This window comes from Hyla sarda, chromosome 2 (assembly GCF_029499605.1).
Source record: "Hyla sarda isolate aHylSar1 chromosome 2, aHylSar1.hap1, whole genome shotgun sequence".
NCBI lineage: Eukaryota > Metazoa > Chordata > Amphibia > Anura > Hylidae > Hyla > Hyla sarda.
In genome coordinates, this window is record NC_079190.1 from 291,020,748 (window position 1) to 291,043,501 (window position 22,754).

The window sequence follows — 22,754 nt, forward strand, 5'->3', positions numbered from 1 at the left end:
GAGAGTTGTAGTTTTACACATGCTACCTCCCAGTAGAAATGAGATTACATTAGGAGGTGTGTTACAATGTGTCACCCCAGTAGTAAGGAGATTACATGAGGAGGAGGTTTGTTACAGTGTGTCACCCCAGTAGTAAGGAGATTACATGAGGAGGAGGATTGTTACAGTGTGTCACCCCAGTAGTAAGGAGATTACATGAGGAGGAGGTTTGTTACAGTGTGTCACCCCAGTAGTAAGGAGATTACATGAGGAGGAGGATTGTTACAGTGTGTCACCCCAGTAGTAAGGAGATTACTTGAGGAGGAGGTTTGTTACAGTGTGTCACCCCAGTAGTAAGGAGATTACATGAGGAGGAGGTTTGTTAGTGTGTCACCCCAGTAGTAAGGAGATTACATTAGGAGGTTTGTTACAATGTGTCAACCCAGTAGTAAGGAGATTAAATGAGGAGGAGGTTTGTTACAGTGTGTAACCCCAGTAGTAATGAGATTACATTAGGAGGTTTGTTACAGTGTGTCACCCCAGTAGTAAGGAGATTACATGAGGAGGAGGTTTGTTACAGTGTGTCACCTCAGTAGTAAGGAGATTACATGAGGAGGAGGTTTGTTACAGTGTGTCACCCCAGTAATAAGATTACATGAGGAGGAGGTTTGTTACAGTGTGTCACCCCAGTAGTAAGGAGATTACATGAGGAGGAGGTGTATTACAGTGTGTCACCCCAGTAGTAAGGAGATTACATGAGGAGGTTTGTTACAGTGTGTCAACCCAGTAGTAAGGAGATTACATGAGGAGGAGGTTTGTTACAGTGTGTCACCCCAGTAGTAATGATATTACATGAGGAGGTTTGTTACAGTGTGTCACCGCAGTTTTAAGATGGGGCGTGTCAAAGGGCGAAGCCAGTGGGTGGGGTCAAGGGGGCGGCATGATTAACTTTCGCCTAGGGCGGCAAAAATCCTTGCACCTGCCCTGTGCAGAGTGGTATGGTAACATCTACTATGACAGGGTCTATTGAATTCTATAGACTGAAGGTGGTTTACTTGTAACTATATTTTGTCCACTTATAGGCACCTCAAAAGAGTGGCTGCCTAGGTTTTGTGGTCCTGCACAAAAACAGCATTGGAAATAGAGCGTAATCACTAGTAAACTGTGTTTGCTCTATTGAACCTAATGGACTAAGAACAGTTACACTGTGTGAAACGTCAGGGCGCCTGTATGCCCATGTATCCCTCAAACACAAGCCTTTATGAAATGTAATTGTAGTTTGCATGCATTCAGCAGGGCTATATGTCAGGTTCATTTCATACTAAGTTTGCAGTCTGCATTTATTTCACTGGAAAGTTCTGGCAGATACAGTAATTGTATCCATAAACTCACACGACTCAACCAAGGCCAAAATAGGGTCATTTTGGACTCCAGTCCAGTTGGAGTTTGTTGAAAGGAGTAGTGCAGATTTCTGCACTAGTCTATACAGGAGGATATGGTAGAAAATGTATACTATGCAGTGTAAGTTTATTTAGTTTTTTCTTAATGTGGGATCTCAGGTGACAACCTATACATTGACTGGGCACTGCAAGATGCAGTATGAAACTGGCCTAACATGCAACATAAAACCATCAACCATAACCTTAACCCCTTTTGTTTTTTCCTCCTCACCTTCTAAAAATTATAACGCTTTTAATTTTCCACCTACAGACCCATCAGGCCTTTTTTTTTGCGCCACCAATTTTACTTTGTAATGACATCAATCACTTCACCACAAAATCTACGGCAAAATAAAAAAAAATTATATATATATATATATATATATATATATATATATATATATATATTTGGAGGGCAAAATAAAAAAAAAAATATATACCATATTTATCGGCGTATAACATGCACTTTTTAGGCTAAAATTTTTAGCCTAAAGTCTGTGTGCGTGTTATAGGCCGATACACCCCCAGGAAAGGCAGGGGGAGAGAGGCCGTCGCTGCCCGCTTCTCTCCCCCTGCCTTTCCTGGGGTCTAGAGCGCTGCTGTCGGCCCTTTTCACCCCCTTTTCACCGACAGCCAGGGGGAGAGAAGGGGCAGCGGCACCCATTGCCGGCGCCGCTGCCCCCCCCCATCCCCGGTGGCATAATTACCTGAGTCGGGTCCGCGCTGCTCCGCTGCTCCAGGCCTCCGTCGTTGCTATGCGCTGAACGGCGCGGCGCATGACGTCAGAGCGCCGCGCCGTGCATAGCAACGACGCTGGGGACGCACGACGGAGGCCTGGAGCAGCGGAGCAGTGCGGACCCGACTCAGGTAATTATGCCACCGGGGATGGGGGGAGGCAACGGGGCAGCGGCGCCGGCAATGGGTGCCGCTGCCCCTTCTCTCCCCCTGGCTGTCGGCGCCGCTTCTCTCCCCCTGGCTATCGGCGCCGGCACCGATAGTCAGAGGGACAGAACGGGCAGCGGCGCCGATAACCAGGGGGTGAAAAGGGCCGACAGCAGCGCTATAGACCCCAGGAAAGGCAGGGGGAGAGAAGCGGGCAGCGACGGCCTCTCTCCCCCTGCCTTTCCTGGGGGTATATCGGGGTATACACGCGCACACACGCACCCTCATTTTATCATGGATATTTGGGTAAAAAACTTTTTTTACCCAAATATCCTTGGTAAAATGAGGGTGCGTGTTATAGGCCGGTGCGTGGTATACCCCGATAAATACGGTTCTATTTCACATAGTAACTTAGTTCATAAGATTGAAAAAAGACCAGAGTCCATCAAGTTCAACCTATAACCTTAATGAGTCCCTACTGAATTGATCCAGAGGAAGGCAAAAAACCCTCATACTAGAGGTAAAAATTCCTTCCCGACTCCAAATATGGCATCAGAATAAATCCCTGGATCAACGTTCTGTCCCTATAAATCTAGTATACTTAACCAGCAATGTTATTACTCTCCAAAATACACCCAGGCCCCTTTTGATTTCTTTTACAGGGTTCACCATGACCACCTCCTCAGGTAGAGAGTTCCATTGTCTCACTGCTCTTACAGTAAAAAATCCCTGTCTGTGCTTGTGTAGAAACCTTCTTTCCTCAAGACCTAGAAGATGCCCCCTTGTTATAGATAAAGTCCTGGGTATAAATAGATCATGGGAGAGATCTCTGTTCTGTCCCCTGATAAATTTATACATAGTTATTAGGTTGCCCCTAAGTCTTCTTTTTTCTAAACTAAATAACCCTAATTCTGATAATATTTCTGGATACTGTAGTCCTTTCATTCCCCGTATTACTCTGGTGGCCCGTCTTTGAACCCTCTCCAGCTCCACTATATATTTCTTGTACACTGGTGCCCAGTACTGTACACAGTATTCCATGTGTGGTCTGACTAGTGATTTGTACAGCGGTAGAATTATTTCCTTGTCGTGGGAATCTATGCCCCTATTGATGCACCCCATGATTTTATTTGCCTTGGCAGCAGCTGCCTGACACTGGTCACTACAGCTAAATTTACTGTTAACTAAGACTCCTCCCCATGTGCATTTCCTTACATTTATCAGTGTTGAACCTCATCTGCTACTTCCCATCCCAAACCACCAACCTTTCCAGATCCATTTGTAACAGTGCACTGTCCTCTATTGTGTTAACCACTTTACAGAGTTTAGTATCATCGTTAAATATTGCTACTTCACTCATTAGGGATATAGGTGGAACTTGATGGACTTTGGTCTTTTTCCACCTTATGAACTATGTTACTATGTTACTATAAAACCCCTCTACAAAGTCATTAATGGATATATTAAATAGAATAGGACCCAATACTGACCCCTGTGGTACCCCACTAGTAACAGTCACCCAATCAGAATAAGTATAATTAATAACCACCCTCTGTTTCCTATCACTGAGCCAGTTACTTACCCACTTGCACACATTTTCCCCCAGTCCGATCCTTCTCATTTTATGCACCAACCTTTTATGTGGCACCGTATCAAATGCTTTGGAAAAATCCAGATATACGACATCCAGCGATTGCCCCTGGTCCAGTCTGGAGCTTACCTCCTCAAAATAGCTGATCAGGTTAGTTTGACAGGACCAATCCCTAATAAAGCCATGCTGATATGGTGTCATAAATTTATTTTTATCAAGATACTTCAAAATTGCATCCATTAGAAAACCCTCAAACAATTTACATACAAGCTAGGTTAAACTAACAGGTCTACAATTCCCGGGGTCACTTTTTGACCCCTTTTTAAATATTGGCACCACATTTGCCATTTGCCAGTCCTGGGGAACCGTCCCTGTCACTATAGAGTCCCTGAATATTAAAAATAAGGGTCTGTCTATAACATTACTTAATTCCTTTAGAACACAGAGGTGAATGCCATCTGGACCTGTCGATTTGTCTATTTAGATTTTTTGTATGCGGCACTGTACTTCTTCCAGGGTTAGACAGGTGACCTGTACTGGGGAGTTTACCTTATCTCACTGTATTTCACCTGGCACTTATTTTCCTTGGTGAATACAGTGCAGAAGAATTTGTTTAATATATTTGCTTTTTCCTGATCCCGTCTATAATTTCTTACTCATCATTCTTTAAGGGGCCCACACTTTCTTTTTAACCTTTTTGCTATTTATATAGTTATATAACATTTGGGGTTAGTGACACATTTTGACTCAGACTTGCAGGATTCCTCTCTATTTACTATGGGGAAAAGTCGGGAACATTTTCTGACCAGCTTTTTCTAGGTGGAAATTTACAGCCATTATCCACAGGATTTTCTGTGAGTTCAATAGTAAATAGATCGGGTTGTGAAACCACGCCCCTTTTTGTGCCAACCACGCCCCTTTTAGGCTTTTCACAGTGCAATGTCAGGTTTGTCGGACTTTCCTGGCACAGACTGGCGCACACTGGAGCAAACTGGCGCAAACACTGTTCACCAAAACAACCAGATAAAAACTGGTCAGTATTATCTTTATTCTGTAGGTCCATACGATTACAATGATACCCAAATGATATAGGTATTATTTTGTTTTACTTACTCTTCTAAAAAATTCTAACTTATTGTATGAAAATTTGCATGTTTTAAATTGTCCCCTTCTGACCCCTATAACTTTTTAATTTTTTCCTAGCCATGATGGCCCTCATTTACTAAGTTAAAACTGACCAGTTATTGTCTGGTTATTTTGGCGCAAAGTGTCTGCGACATGTCTGTGCCAGTGTGTCAGTGTGCACCAGAAAAATCCGACAAACCCTACATTGCACTGGGAAAAGCCGAAAAGGGGGCATGGTCTGTCACAAAGGGGGCATGGCCAGCACAAAAAGGGGCGTGGTTTCACAACCTGACCTATTTATTATTGAATTCACAGATAATCCTGTGGATAAATGGCTGGAAATCTCCAACTAGAAAAAGCTGGTCAGAAAATGTTCCCAACTTTTCCCCATAGTAAATAGAGAGGAATCCTGCAAGTCTATAACAACTTTTCCCACTAGTAAAAACCCAACACTCTTAGTAAATGAGGCCCTATATGTAGTGCTTATCAGTACCATTTTTGTTTGTATGGGATTTTTTGAAAAATTAAAAAAAAAAATCTACTTGTCCAGGGACTAAAATGGGATCTCTACTGTTCTCTTTTGACAAACTAGTTGTTCTGATAGCTCAAAAATACCTATTGACTTTGTGCTGTTTACGCAATTTTGAGCTGGTTTAAAAGCGTGGTCTGCTGTGTTGTCCAGTCTGCTTAAAATAGCATATACAGCCTGAGCTGAGTCACTGGTCTCTGTTTTAGCACAATTCTCTTTTTTGTCATCAAACCTTCTAATCTTTGTTTTGGAGTTAATAAAAATACGTGATATTGGACAAAGGGTGTGACATTAGATTAGGGGGCGTGATTACGGAGGGACTTAGACGTAGGGGGTGTGGCCATGGGGGAACCAACAAAAAGTTAAAGGCCCTGGTTTTACTACTTACCTACATGACAATACATTTCAGATACTACTACCCTCATCATCACCCAATTTATCATCCCAGTGACCGTCACAGTCTTAACATAACTGAAAAAGTGTAAGGGGACTGAAAACTTTCTGAATGCATTGTAACTATAAAATTGTTGGATTAGCAACTACCAACATAAAACTGTAAAATTGAAGCATGTTGAGACTATGGAGTTGGTAGCAGGAAAAAAAAAAATCAATGTTGTCAGGCCCAAGGCCTGATTATTGAATCCTATATGTGTATTATAATTATAACTGTGTGTGATGTATTATCCAAGACATGGGTGAGAGGTCATTCAGACGGTGTATCGCATTTTATTGGGGGTCTGGCTGTTTGTTTACATCTCCTTTGAAGTCAAAGGCTCTTTTGAAGCAGCAGGATGTAAGGGGCACTCTGGTCCCATCATATAATCACACAGATAAGGGGGCCAGGAAGAGAGAAGACCCCCTGGTGGGATCAGAGGGGAGGGGGGGAATGGATCTCCCAAGAAAGCAGATATGATATTTAAACAATGCTAGACTCAAAGTTGGGTGTTCAAGGCTGTGCAAAAAGCTGACAAGAGCTGGACTCTCACTGACAAGGACGGCTATACCATTGTGCTGTAAGAACTTCATCTTTTGTTTTCTGAACTTGCCTTGCCAAACTCTTTCATATTTTTGTAACTGTATGTCATTTGTTTATTTTTATGCATAGCACTGTGATACTTTTTATCATATTAAATGTTTAATTAATCAGCTCTGGTCTTTGATCTCTAAATATATGAGCTCACCTTTCTGAAGGCAGCTCTGGTGGAAACACGTTTATCTAAGGGTTAATTTGGTGACTTGCTGGGACTAGTAGTGAATACCCAGAGGTCTGCCGGCTTTAACCCTTGCACCATCACACTCTCTCTAATGTCTTGGCTGGACCGATAGGGTGTGATCGTGACAAATGTGAGTTTCAGATTAAATGTTTTGGCCATTTTTCTTCTCTTGATCACTTTTTTCTGTGTGAAAAATTATTTTTTTGAAGCCTATGAAAAAATGGAAAAAGCTATTTATACTAGGATGAAAAAACACCAGCAAAAATTAATGTTTTTTGTGGCATTTTCTTCAGGTTAAAGAAATGTCAGAAATAAGTTGTGTGGAAACGTACAGGATCTGCTGCATATTTTGTTTGCTGATTTTGATACCTATTACTTTCAATAGGTAGCAAAATCAGCTGCAAGAAAATGTGCACAAAAAATATGCAGCAGATCCTGTACGTGTGAACGTACCCTTACACATACTTTTTTGTAGTGTTTCTTAGTATTTTTTTGGTACAGTGTATGCAATTCACCCAAAATAGTTTATTTTAGTACATATGTTTTTTTACTACAAGTCGCATAAATCTGTGATCAGGAGATCCAAGTTCAGGTTTCCGATACCATTTCCCAGCTGCAGTAGTCTAATGTTGTCATGTGGCTGAGGAGTTTCTCTCCTAGAAACCAAATCTTAAAGGAGTATTCCAGGATTTTTTGTTATATGACTGTGCTACAGGGGCTGTAAAGTTAGTGTAGTTCATAATATAGTGTATGTGCCTGTCTCTGATGGTTGGTCTCACATTCTTATGTGATCTTTGCTCTAAATGTTAATTTTTAACAGCATACGAAATGGCTCCTGTCTCAGGTATTCCCAGGATGCACTGCGGCCAAGACACTACCTCACTAGTCAGATGATGACAGGGAGTCTATTCTGCTTCAATGGGTGGAGTGACCACAGTGAATTTGCACCACCCTGGTTAAAAAGCACTGGTACATGGAGGAGACATTGAGACATGTGGGGTTAGAAGGGAACTTTTTAAATTGGGTCTGCGGAATGTATCAGACTCCCTCAGCGAGAGTTAGAGTGAATGGAACTTGATCTGGTAATGTGGAGATTATAAATGGGACAAGGCAGGGATGTCCTCTGTCTCCTCTCATTTTTTCCCGGGTCTTGGAGTCTTTCCTATGTAAGATTCGAGCTAATGGTGACATTGAAGGAGTAGAGATACGGGGGAGGAAACATAAAATCGCGGCGTTTGCGGACGATCTGACATTTTATGTTGGAAAACCGAATTTGAATTTGCCAATAATCATGAGGGAATTCGAGAACTATGCAAGGCTATCTAACTTCAAAATCAACTGGGGAAAATCAGAAGCTCTCAATATTACGGTTGGGAAGAGCGACTTAAAGCATGTACAGTCATCAATTAAATTAAAATGGGGAATACAGGCAATTAAAGTACTGGGAATATGGATTCCTGCCAATTTGGGTTTATTGTATAAACTTAATTATCTCCCACTTTTGTAAATAATTCAAAATCAATGTGATAAATGGTCATCAGGGTTATTTTCATGGTTTGGGAGGTGCGCTGTATTTAAAATGATGATTTTACCACAGATTTTATATATTTTTCAGTGTATCCCATTGCTGATACCTCAGGGATTTTTTAAAACCCTGGGAACGATGCAGCAGAAATATGTATGGGGTTGTTTAAAACCGAGATTGAAGAGAGAGACATTAAGCCGAATGAAGGAGACAGGAGGGGTTGGACTTCCAGATTTGAAAGGGTATTATATTGCAGCTCATCTAGCAAGAGTGGTGGACTGGTTGTTACGATTCGGCAGGCTGGATGTGGATCCTCTGTGTCAGCGAGGGATTGGCGTAGACCGTGTCGGTGGATCGGTTCTAGGTTGCTACTGGTATTCACCAGAGCCCGCCGCAAAGCGGGATGGTCTTGCTGCGGCGGTAGCAACCAGGTCGTATCCACCGGCAACAGCTCAACCTCGCTGACTGCTGAGAAGGTGTGGGACAGAAGGACTAGGCAGAGGCAAGGTCAGACGTAGCAGAAGGTCGGGGCAGGCGGCAAGGTTCGTAGTCAATGGCTATAGCAAGAGGTCAGGAACACTGGTAAGGCAAACACTATAACGCTTTCTCTGGCACAAGGCAACAAGCAGACTCTGGCCCTTTAAATCCTAGAGAGCTGGCGCGCGCGCGCCCTAAGGAGTGGAGCCGCGCGCGCCAGGATGTGACAGCCGGGGACCGGGACAGGTGAGTGACTTGGGATGCGATTTGCGAGCGGGCGCGTCCCGCTATGCGAATCGCATCCCCGCCGGCAGTGTCAGTGCAGCGCTCTCGGTCAGCGGGTCTGACCGGGGCGCTGCAGAGAGAGGAACGCCGTGAGCGCTCCGGAGAGGAGCAGGGACCCGGAGCGCTCGGCGTAACAGTACCCCCCCCCCCTTGGGTCTCCCCCTCTTTTTGTCCGGTTGTCGCTCCACATGGGACGAGGACATTGGGAGCGATTGTAGAGTCTCCTTCTGGAGGACAGAGAAGTCCTGGGTATACACATCAATGGCAGGTAGTTCAGAAGGAGAAGGAATGGGGAGGGGGGGCAGAGGGTGTAGCTTGGCACAGGGCAGAGTGTTACCAGGACGGGGGCTATGAGGAGGAGACACTGAAGTTTGACTGACGGGACTGGGAGCAGACGTGAGGCATTTTTTGTGGCAAGAAGCACCCCAGCTCTTGATCTGCCTGGTGGTCCAGTCAAGGGTAGGAGAGTGGCGTTGGAGCCATGGCAGACCGAGGAGGACTTCAGATGTGCAGTTGGGCAAAACAAAAAATAAAAAATTTTCGTGATGCCGTCCAATGCTCATGAGCAGGGGTTCTGTGCGGTAACGCACAGTGCAGTCCAATTTTATTCCGTTGACCGAGGAAATGTAGAGCGGCTTGATGAGACGGGTCACAGGGATGTTGAACTTATTAACAAAAGAGGCCAAAATGAAATTTCCCGCAGAACCAGAGTCCAAGAAGGCCATAGCTGAGAAGGAAGAAGGAGAAATCCGCACGGGCACAGTAAGACGTGGAGAAGCAGACTTCATACCAAGAGACGCCACACCCACGTGAGCTGGGTGTGTGCGTTTCCCAGACGTGGAGGACGAATAGGGCAATCCACCAAGAAATGTTCGGTACTAGCGCAGTACAGACATAAATTATTATCTCTACGGCGAGTCCTCTTCATGGGTCAGGCGAGACCGATCCACTTGCATAGCCTCCTCGGCGGGAGGCACAGGGGTAGATTGCAAAGGATACTGTGAGAGAGGTGCCCAGAGATCAAGGTTTTTTTTCCTGGCGGAGCTCCTGGTGTCTTTCAGAAAAATGCATGTCAATGCGGGTGGCCAAATGGATAAGTTCATGCAGGTTGGCAGGAATCTCTCGTGCGGCCAGCACATCCTTGATGTTACTGGATAGGCCTTTTTTAAAGGTCGCGCAGAGAGCCTCGTTGTTCCAAGATAATTCAGAGGCGAGGGTACGAAATTGGATGGCGTATTCTCCTACAGAAGAATTTCCCTGAACCAGGTTCAGCAAGGCAGTTTCGGCAGAAGAAGCTCGGGCTGGTTCCTCGAAGACACTACGAACCTCAGCGAAGGACTGTACAGTGGCAGGATCATTGCAGTCCCAGAGCGGTGTGGCCCATGACAGGGCCTTGCCAGACAGGAGACTAACCACGAAAGCCACCTTCGATCGTTCTGTAGGAAATTGGTCCGACAACATCTCCAAATGTAGGGAACATTGTGAGAGTCCCCATCAAATTTGTCCGGCAGGGACAAGCAGAGGCCAGGAGCGGGCACTTGCTGCGGAGGAGGTGTAGGAGCTGGCGGAGGAGATGGTTGCTGCTGTAGCTGTGGCAGAAGTTGCTGTAGCATGTCGGTCAACTGCGACAGCTGCTGTCCTTGTTGGGCGAACTGTTGTCCAAGTTGCTCTATCTGTTGAGACTGCTGGGCGACCACCGTGGTAAGGTCAGTGACAACTGGCAGTGGGACCTCAGCGGGATCCATGGCCGGATCTACTGTTACGATTCGGCAGGCTGGATGTGGATCCTCTGTGTCAGCGAGGGATTGGCGTGGACCGTGTCGGTGGACCGGTTCTAGATTGCTACTGGTATTCACCAGAGCCCGCCGCAAAGCGGGATGGTCTTGCTGCGGCGGTGGCAACCAGGTCATATCCACCGGCAACGGCTCAACCTCGCTGACTGCTGAGAAGGCGTGGGACAGAAGGACTAGGCAGAGGCAAGGTCAGAATTAGCAGAAGGTCGAGGCAGGCGGCAAGGTTCGTAGTCAATGGCTATAGCAAGAGGTCAGGAACACTGATAAGGCAAACACTATAACGCTTTCTCTGGGACAAGGCAACAAGATCCGGCCAGGAAGTGAAGGGGAAGTGAGGTTAAAAGAGCAGGGAGCAGGAGGAGGCTAATTAGACTGATTGGACCAGGCACCAATCATTGGTGCACTGGCCCTTTAAATCTTAGAGAGCTGGCGCGCGCGCGCCCTGAGGAGCGGAGCCGCGCGCGCCCGGACGTGACAGCCGGGGACCGGGACAGGTGAGTGACTTGGGATGCGATTCGTGAGCGGGAGCATCTCGCTATGCGAATCTCATCCCCGCCGGCAGTGTCAGTGCAGCGCTCCCGGTCAGCGGGTCTGACCGGGGCGCTGCAGAGAGAGGAACGCCGCAAGCGCTCCGGGGAGGAGCAGGGACCCGGAGCGCTCGGCATAACACTGGTACAGGAATTATGATACAAAATTGTGGGTAGAAGTAGAACAGGAGGCTACACCAGTTCCACTACAGTGCTTGCCATGGTGTCACATTACAGATTTAAAGTAAATACGAGAACACCCCATTATAGGGGCTACATTGGCTGTATGCAATGAGTCAAAGGTTAGGAGGGAGATGTTACCATACAACTCTATAATGACCCCAATTATTGGATGTCCGAAGTTTCCTCCAGGGATAGAGGATCAAGTATTTAGACAATGGATTGAGGAGGGTAAATTCAGAGTAGGGCAGCTGAGAAAAGTTGGCACTCAAGGAGAATGGCTGGTGGAAATGGAGAACTGGGATTTGGATGGGCTAGGATTTTGGAGAAGGGTGCAACTGAGGCATTATCTAAACAGGTTGCCTCGGCCTAATTATTTTTTAGAAAACACAGATTGAGGAAGAACAATGGCGTAAGATCTTCACCCTAACACATGTATCAGCAGTAAGTGTACATTTGCAAGAGGCAAACTATAACATAGTGTCGAGGTGGTATAGGAGATAAGAATTATCCTGATGAGGAAGGTAAATGTTGGCAGTGTGGGGAAGAAAAGTGGGATCTCCTGCATATTTTTTGGCGATGTGGAAAACTCAAATGTTTTTGGGAAAAAGTACACAAATTAGTGGAGAAAATAACTGGGGAAGAGGTAGCATTCACCCCAGCAGTTTTTCTGATACAACGTATTAATATACCCATAAAACACTATAAACATTCTTTATTGGGATATTTAATCATGACAGTTAGGAATTGTATTCCGGCCCTATGTGGTTTGGTAGAATTAATGAGGTGTTTTTAATGGAAGACCTACGTTTATAGTGTTTATTTCTTTTGTACTTGGAGGAATTGGGTTCAATTTAAAGAGTCAGAAGATTATGAGGAGACTCTAGGCACTTCAGGATAGGGTAGGAGGGATAAAGGGGGTGGGAGGAAAGAGTAAGGGAACTAAAGTGAAAAGAAATATAGGGAATGTAGAACAAAGGGATGGTATGGACACCACAGAAATTATTTTTGCTTTTTGCTTTTTAAGGGACAGAAGCACTAGATTAGGAAAGTAACTAGGAAGATTTGGAGATTATAATTTGTGTAGATTTATGGGAGATGTGGACGTTATCCCTTTATTGTGTTTGGATTTTTGTTGTGCTCCCCCTCTCTATGTGTATAAGATGTTTGAAATGAAAATAAAGAATTTAAAAAATAAACAAAAAAAAGCACTGGTCTTTTGTAGGTAATTCAGCTTGTTTGTGGTTCAATAGGTGGCGTGGCTGATGTGTGGGAGGGGAAAAAAATTTGATTATGGGATTGGTAGTAAAAGAGGAAGCTCCAACAGGAAAAAAACAGATTACAAAAAAAAGCCACCTTATGGTGGATAACCCCTTTAATCTTACATTGTGGTATTTGTAAAATGCAAGGGTTATAGCAAGAATAGCTGTGCAAGGACTCTTCTGCAAACGCTTTGTGGGATTCCAGCCGTTGTTACTGCTGCATGACTTTCAGGTCACAATGCTCTATATCTTCCCCCCTGTCATAGGTGATGGTAATACCGACATCTGTGAACCATTTATACTGTATATTCACCACAATCAGCCAATTTGTGTAGTCCTGGCTCAGTACAGATTTATCTCTTACAGATTTGGACTGCATGTAGTGATATAAAATTGGAAAGGCTTGGAATGTAATTTCTTGGGAATACCGTATATGATTTTAAGTAAGGGATCTGAAAGGACATTTGGGCTCCATAACTTCTACCCTTTCCTTTTAATCATCTGTTCCCCATTTGTCACTCTCACATACCTATTGTTTGGTGTTTGTTATGTTCATTATGAATATCCTGTGTTATCTGACCTTAACCCCTTAACCCCTTAAGGACGGAGCCCATTTTCACCTCTAGGATGAAGCCCTTTTTTGCAAATCTGACCACTGTCACTTTAAACATTAACCTCCTGAGCGGTATTCCCGAGCGTGACTCGGGGTTAATTTTCCCTGCCAGGATCGGTAACCCCGAGTCACGCTCGGGGTAGAATTGCAGAGTTCCCGGCCGGGCTGCACGATATATCGCAAAAGCAATGCGATATAGCTATGCGGCCCCCCGGGAAAACATGCGATTATCTGCTCTGGTCGGCTACCGTTGCGGGGGCCGGCCAGAGCAGGTAAAGAAAAATACTAAAAGTCAGTGTTTCCCTACCAGGGGGCCTCCAGCTGTTGCAAAACTACAACTCTCAGCATGCCCGAACAGCCAAAGGCTGTCCGGGCATGCTGGGAGTAGTAGTTTCACAACAGCTGGAGGCCCCCTGGTAGAAAAACACTGAGCTAAGTGTAAAAGGAAGAAGTAGTAAAATAAAAAAAACTTTTGCTCACCTAATCCCGGTCCCTGCAGATGCCGTTCCCCTCCGTGCGGTCCGGGGTGTCCTCTCTTCACTATTCATCTTCTAGGACCTTTCACTTTTCAGCCAATCACAGGCCGCAGTGGTGTAAAGCCTGTGATTGGCTGAAGGGGAAAGGGCTTGTTCTGCAGCAAATACACTAGGTTTGAAATCTGCCCGGCAAACCCAGTGTATACTGCTGCAGGACAAGAAAAGGTGACAGAGGGGGGAATGTGACAAGGGGGGGAATGTGACAAGGGGGGGAATGTGACAAGGGGGGGAATGTGACTGGGGGGGGGATGTGACAGGGGGGGATGTGACAGGGGGGGAGGGGAATGTGACATGAAGGGGGGATGTGACAGGGGGGGAGGGGAATGTGACATGAAGGGGGGATGTGACAAGGGGGGGATGTGACAGGGGGAGGGGAATGTAACATGAAGGGGGAGAATGTGACAAGGGGGGGGAATGTGACAAGGGGGGAAGAATGTGACAAGGAGGGGGGAGAATGTGACAAGGAGGGGGGGAGAATGTGACAAGGAGGGGGGAGAATGTGACAAGGAGCGGGGAGAATGTGACGGGGGATGTGAAAAGGGAGAGGGGAATGTGACGGGGGAGATGTGAAATGGGCGGAGGGAGATGTGAAATTCAGTAAAAAAAAATTCTACCGCTTTTGGTACACATTTCCAGACAGAATCATATCGCCAGGGAGGTTAATAACTCTGGAATGCTTTTACTTATCATTCTGATTCTGAGACTATTTTTTCGTGACATAATCTACTTTAGCATAGTGGTAAATTTTTGTGGTAACTTGCATCCTTTCTTGGTGAAAAAAACCCAAATTTGATGAAAAAATAAAAAAAAATTAGCATTTTTCTAACTTTGAAGCTCTCTGCTTGTAAGGAAAATGGATATTCCAAATATAATTTTTTTTTGGATTCACATATACAATATGTCTACTTTATGTTTGCCTCATAAAATTGATGAGTTTTTACTTTTGGAAGACACCAGAGGGCTTCAAAGTTCAGCAGCAATTTTCCAATTTTTCGCAAAATTTTCAAACTCACAATTTTTTAGGGACCAGTTCAGGTTTGAAGTGGATTTGAAGGGTCTTCATATTAGAAATACCCCATAATTGACCCCATTATAAAAACTGCCCCCCCCCAAAGTATTCAAAATGACATTCAGTAAATGTTTTAACCCTTTAGGTGTTTCACACGAAAAGCAGAAAAGTGAAGGAGAAAATTCACAATCTTCATTTTTTACACTCGCATGTTCTTGTAGACCCAATTTTTGAATTCTTACAAGGGGTGAAAGGAGAAAATGTATACTTGTTTGTGTAACCCAATTTCTCTCGAGTGAGCACATACCTCATATGTCTATGTGAAGTGTTCGGCGGGCGCAGTAGAGGGCTCAGAAGCGAAGGAGCGACAAGGGGATTTTAGTATGTTTTTCTGAAATGGTTTTTGGGGGGCATGTCGCATTTAGGAAGCCCCGATCGTGCCAGAACAGCAAAAAAAAAACACATGCCATACCATTTTGGAAACTAGACCCCTTGAGGAACATAACAAGGGATAAAGTGAACCTAAATACCCCACAGGTGTTTCACGACTTTTGCATATGTAAAAAAATATATATTTTTTTTCACTAAAATGTGGGTTTCCCCCCAAATTTCACATTTTTGCAAGGGTTAATAGCAGAAAAGACCCCCCAAAATTTGTAACCCCATCTCTTCTGAGTATGGAGGTACCCTATAAGTGGACCTGAAGTGCACTGCGGGCGAACTACAATGCTCTGAAGAGAAGGCGTCATATTTGGCTTTTTGAGAGCAAATTTTGCTCGGGGGGGCATCTCGCATTTAGGAAGCCCCTATGGTGCCAGGACAGCAAAAAAAAAAAAAAAAAAAACACATGGCATACCATTTTGGAAACTAGACCCCTCACAGAATGTAATGAGGGGTACAGTGAGCATTTACCCCCACTGGTGTCTGACAGATCTTTGGAACAGTGGGCTGTGCAAAATATTTCATTTTCACGGACCACTGTTCCAAAGATCCGTCAGACACCTGTGGGGTGTAAATTCTCACTGCACCCCTTATTACATTCCGGGGTGTAGTTTCCAAAATGGGGTCACATTTAGGTGTTTTTTTTTTTTTTTTTGCGTTTGTCAGAACCGCTGTAACAATCAGCCACCCCTGTGCAAATCACCTCAAATGTACATGGCGCACTCTCCCTTCTGGGCCTTGTTGTGCGCCCCCAGAGCACTTTGCGCTCACATATGGGGAATCTCCGTACTCAGGAGAAATTGCGTTACAAATTTTTGGGGGCGTTTTTCCCTTTTACCTCTTGTGAAAATGAAAAGTATAGCGCAACACCAGCATGTTAGTGTAAAAATGTTTATTTTTTTACACTAACATGCTGGTGTAGACCCCAACTGTTCCTTTTCATAAGGGGTGAAAGAAGAAAAAGCCCCCCAAAATTTGTTAGGCAATTTCTCCTGAGTACGGCGATACCCCATATGTGACCCTAAACTGTTGCCTTGAAATACGACAGGGCTCCAAAGTGAGAACGCCATGCGCATTTGAGGCCTGAATTAGGGACTTGCATAGGGGTGGACATAGGGGTATTCTATGCCAGTGATTCCCAAACAGGGTGCCTCCAGCTGTTGTAAAACTCCCAGCATGCTTGGACAGTCAATTGCTGTCCAGAAATGCTGGGAGTTTTTGTTTTGCAACAGCTGGAGGCTCCATCTTAGAAACACTGCCGTACAATACGTTTTTCATTTTTATTGGGGAGGGGGGTGGTAGGGGGAGGGGGCAGTGTACGTGTGTATATGTAGTGTTTTACTCTTTATTTTATGTTAGTGTAGTGTAGTGTTTTTAGGTTACATTCACACTGGCGGCAGATTACACTGAGTCTCCCGCTAGGAGTTTGAGCTGCGGCTGAAAATTTGCCGCAGCTCAAATTTGTAGCGGGGAACTCACTATAATCTGCCGCCAGTGTGAATGTAGCCTGTACATTCACATGGGAGGGGGGTCAAAACTACAACTCCCAGCATGCACTGACAGACCATGCATGATGGGAGTTGTAGTTTTGCAACAGCTGGAGGCACACTGGTTGGAAAACCTTGAGTTAGGTTCTATGACCTAACTCAGTATTTTCCAACCAGTGTGCCTCCAGCTGTTGCAAAACTACAACTCCCAGCATGTACTGATTGCGGAAGGGCATGCTGGGAGATGTAGTTATGCAATGGCTGGAGGCACGCAAGTACAACTCCCAGCATGCCAAGACAGCCTTATGCTGTTCCTGAATGCTGGGAGTTGTAGTTTTGCAAGATTTAGAGGGGTTCAGGTTGTAAATCACTGTCCAGTGATCTCAAAACTGTGGCCCTCCAGATATTGCAAAACTACAACTCGCAGCATGCCCAGACAGCAAACTGCTGTCTGGGCATGCTGAGAGTTGTAGTTTTGCAACATCTGGAGGGCTACAGTTTGAGACCACTTAGTGATCTACAACCTGAACCCCTCTAAATATTGCAAAACTACAAGTCCCAGCATGCCAACACAGTAAACAGCTGTCTGGGAATGCTGGGAGTTGTAGTTTTGCAACATCTGGAGGGCCACGGTTTAGAGACCACTGTAAACTGTGGCCCTCCGGATGTTGCTAGGCAACAACTCACCTAGCAGGGCCCGGAAGTATTGCTGCCGCCGCCGTGCGTGTGGGAGGATCGCTCTCGGGGATCCGGGATCCAGGTAAGGGACCTTCGGCGCCAACCTTCCCTGTCCATTTCCCCCGTTTTGCCCGGACACCGATAGGTGGGCAAAGCGGGGGAACCGAACTTTAACCCCCCCTCCCCCGGTCTGCTATTGGTCGGTCGCTCGGCCGACCAATAGCAGGGATAGGAGGGGTGTCACCCCTGCCACCAAACTCTCGGACACCCCTGATCCCTCTTATTTTCCGGGTCACCAGTGACCCGTATGACCCGGGATCGTGCAGATCGCAGGTCTGAATTGACCTGTGATTTGCACCCAGCCCACCCCTCGGCGATGTGACGGGATGCCTGCTGTTAGATAACAGCAGTCATCCCGGCCCGATCACCGCTACCGGTGATGCAGCGCTCCCGGAACCCCGCGACGTACATGTACGTTGCCGCGCACCAAGTGACACTTCGCTGCACCGTACATGTACGTCGCTCGTCGTGAAGGGGTTAAGGACCGGGGATTTTTCCGTTTTTGCACTTTCGTTTTTTGCTCCTTGCAAAAATCATAACTCTTTCAATTTTGCACCTAAAAATCCATATGATGGCTTATTTTTTGCGTCAACAATTCTACTTTGTAATGACGTCAGTCATTTTGCCCAAAAATCTACGGTGAAATGGGAAAAAAAATCATTGTGCGACAAAATTGAAAAAAACCCCGCTGTTTTGTAACTTTTGGGGGCTTCCGTTTCTACGTAGTACATTTTTTAGTAAAAATGACACCTTATCTTTATTCTGTAGGTCCATACGATTAAAATGATACCCGACTTATGTAGGTTTGATTTTGTCGTACTTCTGGAAAAAATCATAACATCATGCAGGAAAATGAATATGTTTAAAATTCCCCTATAACTTTTTTTTTTCCACGTATGGGGCGGTTTGAGGGCTATTTTTTTGCGCCGTGATCTGAAGTTTTTAACGGTACCATTTTTGTATTGATAGGACTTATTGATCGCTTTTTATTCATTTTTTCATGATATAAAAAGTGACCAAAAATGCACTATTTTGGACTTTGGAATTTTTTTGCGCGTACGCCATTGACCGTGCGGTTTAATTAACAATATATTTTTATAATTCGGACATTTCCACACACGGTGATACCACATATGTTTATTTTTATTTACACAGTTTTTTTTTATGGGAAAAGGGGGGTGATTCAAACTTTTAGTAGGGGAGGGGTTAAATGATCTTTATTCACTTTTTTTTTTACCCTTTTTTTGCAGTGTTATAGGTCCCATAGGGACCTATAACACTGCACACACTGATCTTTATCATTGATCACTGGTTTCTCATAAGAAACCAGTGATCGACGATTCTGCCGCATGACTGCTCAGGCCTGGATCTCAGGCACTGAGCAGTCATTTGGCGATCGTACAGCAAGGAGGCAGGTAGGGACCCTCTGGCTGTCCTGTAAGCTGTTCGGGATGCCGCGATTTCGCCGCGGCTATCCCGAACAGCCCACTGAGCTAACCGGCACTTTTTACTTTCACTTTTAGCCGCGTGGCTCAGCTTTGAGCTATGACGCATGGCCCGCCGTGATATGATGCGGGGTCACCGTGGGACCCTGCGTTATATCATGGGAGCGGGACCAAGGATGTACTCATACGTCCTTGGTCCTTAAGGGGTTAAGCAATGCATTTTCTGTGTATAGTGAAATATGTTTCATTTACACAAATATGTTTTCCTCAGAAGCCATAGTTATAAATCTGCCAGAACTGTGACCCCCAGATATAAGGCTTTCTTTAGGATCCAAACATGACCCCATCATACCAATATTTCAAGCTTTATGTACCCTTGCACATGCACTTATCATAACCCATCCATGTTTGCTGTCAAAATGTTTCTCAGGACCAATTGGTGTAAACGAAAAGGTGTAAAATAAATGAAGGAGCTTCCATCTATGTATACCCTTCTATGGACTTATGGAATGTTTTATTTAGTGGTTGGAGGGAGGAGGTAACATGTGGCATAGGTGTGGTGTCCTCCAAGTGAGCTGTCCTCACAAAGGGGGTGAAAATACATTTTAGCCCAACCCCCTGTGGGGTACTAAAAATAATAACTCTGTATCAAATGTCAAGATGGGGACTTTTCCAGCTCATCTTCCTTAAAGGGGTACTCCGCTGGAAAACATTTTTTAGGAAATCCACTGGTGCCAGAAAGTTAAACAAATTTGTAAATTACTTTTATTAAGAAAGCGTAATCCTTCCAGTACTTATCAGCTGCTGTTTGCTCCACAGGAAGTTCTTTTCTTTTTTAATTTCCTTTCTGTCTGACCACAGTGCTCTCTGCTGTCACCTCTGTCCATGCCATGTACATTCCAGAGTGGGAGCAAATCCCATTAGCAAACCTATCCTGCTTTGGACAGTTCCTCACATGGACAGAGGTGTCAGCAGAGAGCACTGTGGTCAGACAGAAAGGAAAAAAAAAAAAAAAAGAACTTCCTCTGGAGCATACAGAAGCTTATACGTACTAGGCTGGAGTAGTTTGCCCACTTTTGGCAGTGGGCTGGAGACCAGGGGGTGTGATGCAGAAGCTGTGTGGCAGGTTGTCTAATGTGCTTGGGTCAGCCTTTGAAGGGGCTGGTTCATTGAGGCTTCCAGCAAACACAAGTTTTTTTGGTCTTAATATTTTTTTTAATACTTTTTACAAAACTGCCGTGCTTGATTCTATGTACACAAAGAGAAAATCGAGTTCAAACAACTCCTTAATTAAAATCATGATTTTATTAGTACAATTTAAAAAACAATGTAAACAGATGCCAATAATTGAAAATGGGATTAAGGTTAGATTCCAGTACAAAAAAATAGGGCTACTGCCAGCTGCAATGGGCTAACATATAATATGGTGTAACAAGTAATTAATATAATATCTCAGTCTCTAAAAGAACTGCACTGCATATCAATTATTACTACTAAAGTGCTCTATATACGGTATTTATAATATACACTGACCACAATTGTGGGTATAATGGAATATAAATTAGTGTAAACAAGTGCTAAAATAAATTGCAACTCACATGTGCATATACATACAAAGATATAATATTGCGCAATAATAGTGTGATAATATAATAGTAGCACAAGCGCTTATCTATGGATCCATGCAGACTGCAGAGAGACACAGAGACTGGTAAAGTAAAGTGCATATAGTAAGCTTACCCATATTAAGCTGCAGAGCCCAGACCCCTACGATTGTTTCGGTTTCCCTTTATCAAGAGGTACTGCTGAACAACACAGCACCACAAACTTTATAGTGCTCGCTATTACTTACAATTAATTACAGCTGTGGATGATTCTTTCGGCGCATGCGATAGTAGTCTTCCGGATGTAAACAACCGCCCCACTTCTGGCGTCCACACCGCTATGCGCATGCCCGAAAGCAGTAAGCTTCCGGACATGCGCACTACGGCCACGGTCGCGTCGGAGGGCGGTATCTCGGATATCGACATGCCGCGCATGCGCACTGAACCAACACAGCCGTACGAACTACTCAGTGCAGACATCTGCATGAATCCATGGGACAGACTTGACAATAGTATACAAGTAAGGACATATATGGAGTAAAAAGACCCAGTGTAATATTCACCCAATGTTAAAATGAATCGTGCTATATAAAAAAAGTGCATATAAAAATAATATGTAAAAAGAAAAAATTATTATATATATATAATATAACATATTACAAGAATAAATAAAGTGCTGTGCATACAGTGCAAATGTATCATGTCAGTATTAATTACTGGCAAATCCCCATTAAATAGTATAATTAAAGTGCATATTTATTTGACGATGTAACACAGTTCCCAATATATAAAAATACAGAGGATATTACCCAATATCCCGATACAAAAAAAGTGTAAAAAAAACCACATCTATAAAGTGTATGCCAAATCTATATTGGTGACACAACAATATATAATTATACCCGTATATTTGGATAAAACTACAGTAGACCATAGCAGCTAACATATCATATACAGCCATCTATGTGGCACTTATAGAGAAAAATCCAAACAAATCCAAAACCCCACTACAATTCCTTTCACTACCATATTGTCCAATTCTTTTCCTTTTTTTCCTTTTTTTTTTAAATCAGTCTGGCTACCATGGTTCATTTAATGGTCTTCAAGTAGTCCATACTTCTTGCAATAATTTGCATCTTCCATACTAAATGGAAGATACAAATTATTGCAAGAAGTACGGACTACTTGAAGACCATTAAATGAACCATGGTAGCCAGACTGATTTTTAAAAAAAAGGGAAAAAAAGGAAAAAAAAGGAAAAGAATTGGACAATATGGTAGTGAAAGGAATTGTAGTGGGGTTTTGGATTTGTTTGGATTTTTCTCTATAAGTGCCACATAGATGGCTGTATATGATATGTTAGCTGCTATGGTCTACTGTAGTTTTATTCAAATATACGGGTATAATTATATATTGCTGTGTCACCAATATAGATTTGGCATACACTTTATAGATGTGTTTTTTTTTACACGTTTTTTGTATCTGGATATTGGGTAATATCCTCTGTATTTTTATATATTGGGAACTGTGTTACATCGTCAAATAAATATGCACTTTAATTATACTATTTAATGGGGATTTGCCAGTAATTAATACTGACATGATACATTTGCACTGTATGCACAGCACTTTATTTATTCTTGTAATATGTTATATTATATATATATATATATATATATATATATATATATATATATATATATATATATATAATAATTTTTTCTTTTTACATATTATTTTGATATGCACTTTTTTTTATATAGCACGATTCATTTTAACATTGGGTGAATATTACACTGGGTCTTTTTACTTCATATATGTCCTTACCTGTATACTATTGTAAAGTCTGTCCCATGGATTCATGCAGATGTCTGCACTGAGTAGTTCGTACGGCTGTGTTGGTTCAGTGCGCATGCGCGGCATGTCGATATACGAGATACCGCCCTCCGACGTGACCGTGGCCGTAGTGCGCATGTCCGGAAGCTTACTGCTTTCGGGCATGCGCATAGCGGTGTGGCTTTCGGGCATGCGCCGGAAGTGGGGCGGTTGTTTACATCCGGAAGACTACTATCG

General features: G+C 43.9%; 2 protein-coding genes across 4 annotated transcripts in view; one reads left to right on the forward strand and one right to left on the reverse strand.

The window, feature by feature from the left end:
- LOC130356235 (KN motif and ankyrin repeat domain-containing protein 1-like) overlaps positions 1–22,754 on the forward strand; it is a 230,228-nt gene that overhangs the window by 88,709 nt on the left and 118,765 nt on the right. The window lies entirely within an intron of this gene.
- The window catches only part of LOC130356236 (pancreatic secretory granule membrane major glycoprotein GP2-like), a 195,760-nt gene that overhangs the window by 39,957 nt on the left and 133,049 nt on the right, over positions 1–22,754 (reverse strand). The window lies entirely within an intron of this gene.